Source organism: Engraulis encrasicolus, chromosome 12, assembly GCF_034702125.1.
Source record: "Engraulis encrasicolus isolate BLACKSEA-1 chromosome 12, IST_EnEncr_1.0, whole genome shotgun sequence".
NCBI lineage: Eukaryota > Metazoa > Chordata > Actinopteri > Clupeiformes > Engraulidae > Engraulis > Engraulis encrasicolus.
In genome coordinates, this window is record NC_085868.1 from 8724316 (window position 1) to 8726815 (window position 2500).

The window sequence follows — 2500 nt, forward strand, 5'->3', positions numbered from 1 at the left end:
CAATGTCACGTTAATACCAATGGCACAAAGAACAGTGGCTAGCATACAACTTATATAACCACTTCAATCCATTATTCACTCCAAACGATTCAAAATACAGCCATTCATGTCTCAAATTGTACAAAATTGTACCTCTCAAAAGAGAGAACACCCTGTGTTCCACCCTATCCCTGTGCTTGACTGTATGAATGGGAGACTTTTCTTTGTACAACTCACTTGGTTACCACTAACACATGCTGGTAGTGCGGTCGAAACATGTTGGCTTTTTTAATCATGTTTTAGCCCTATGACAATAAAGGCTTTTTAATGGACTTCCTCTTTTTCACCTGGAGTTGCCTGGATTTTTCCTTTTTTGAATTGAACTGATCCCCTTCATCCAAGAGCACCCAACAAATATACTTTAAGAAGTGCGACTTGTTTGAGCTACCAGCCATTTTGTGTTTTACTGGATTTATTCATCTTGGTCTCATCAGAGACAAACAGATTGCCGGGACCATGTCATTATGACTTTCCCCAAAACATGCACGTCACCTGTAATTCTCTTTGAGTGTTTTACTGTGCATCACACCTGTTGTTTTTCTGTTTGCAGTGTAAGGGGCATACATGAATAGACTTGCCCTGTCATGTTCAAAATCAACGAGGCAGAAAAAGATAAGTTATTCATGAATTCAGATTTATAATGGACAGCTTTGAAGCTTTATAGTGAGGTATGATTTCTCGACAGGGTGAGTGCAGTTTCTGAAACGGCCCGACCAGGGAAGCAGACAGTCTTTTGCCACCCAAAATCACCTGAAAGCCCCCCACCCCCCACCCCCTCTATACAATATAATGAAGACCCAATTTTGGCCCCCACTCCCTCTTCCTGGGCCCAGGGCAAGTAACCCCTTTGTTCCCCTTACCGTCCGCTTCCCTGAGCTCAACCCCACTGTTTTGGTGGTTTTGCATTGCAGTGTTGCCATTGTGAGTAAAGACGACTGTAATTAAAGTGATCCAGCCTGTCTTATGCTGTGGGCACGCATGTCATTTTAGTCTGGAGGTGAGCGCTGGGTCACCAGTGGATTACCCAGGGCAAGGCGAATCGCTAAAGCCACCTTTTAAAATTGTCATCAAAGACAAGAGCAGACAGCCAGAGCCATGCAGAAAACTATTTTTAGCTTTTGATTCTTGGGTGTGTATATATTTTCTAACGGATGCATTTGTTTTTTGTCTTTGCCATTTTGTTTTGTGTGTGTGTGCTTCGCTCGAGAGTGAAGAGAGCCATGACTGAAGTATCTTTTTTAAATATGCAGGTAAATTCAGATGGAGCTTCTCTGTGACAAGAATACTTATGTCATTGTATGTGTTCCTGTTCTTGTTATTTTCAGACATGGTAAACAAAATACCTTGGTGCAGACAGAAACCAAACATAACAAACATGCTAACACATATCATGCAATAACACACCAGCTTGACAAACCAAAAAAGTTAATAGAATACGATTTAAAATACAGTAAAGGTCTATGTCATTTAAAAATATATATTGTAGCGCCGAGCTGTAGCCACTTCAAAGGGACGACGCCGGAGGCAGCAGATACAATTTATCATCGTCTTTTATTTCCCTTTCTTCTCACAGTCTAAAGGGGCAAAAGGAGGTGTCCCCCAGAAAAAAACAATAAAACTAAACTTAACCAAGTAAACTATTTCCCTACTCTTCCGTCACGTCTAATCCCTATTTAATTCTCCTCATCTCTGCTACAAGTTATTAAACGTTATCGATCCCTTATCGATAACCCCAGCCCTTATCAATAACCTATCTAATCCCTTAATTATTTCCGCTCGGACACCTCCCCCCCATTCAAACCCACCCCAAAATTGATTGGCACACACAATTCTAAAAGACACACGAGGGAGTGGGGAACAACAGTCATGCGTAAAGATAAACACACATTCACCATTCAGACATACAAATACACATTGGAAGAGAGGGAATCCTATGGGGAAACACACACACAGTCCTCTCCAGGGGAACTCAACAAATTTGGGTTACAGTAGAACTAAAATTTCTTTGGAATCAATGAAGTACTCTTTGTTACTGTTTTCAATTGGAACCATTTCTTTATTACTGTTCAATTTCCTGGTGACTATCCTGAATTTCTCCCTGGGGATCAATAAAGTTACTCTACTCTACTCTACTACTCTATTTGTCTGTCAAGGTGGGTGAGTTTTTTTTGGGATCAGACACACACATGAGACATGACCGTCATCATTGGAAAGGTTACAGTATATTGTACAGTTTCATATGAAATGTGGCTAAAACTTAACTTGACGCTAGCGTCATACGTGTGACATAACAATGTCATAACAGTGACGTAATGCAGCCATGCACGTGTCATGAGTTATGTTGGTGATGAGTGGAGGTGCAAGACGCACACCAGAAAAAGAGGTGATGGCAACCAGTAAAACACTTGCAGGAGGAGAGAAGTGCCACATACTCTCGAGTTGTATTTTAATGTGACAACGT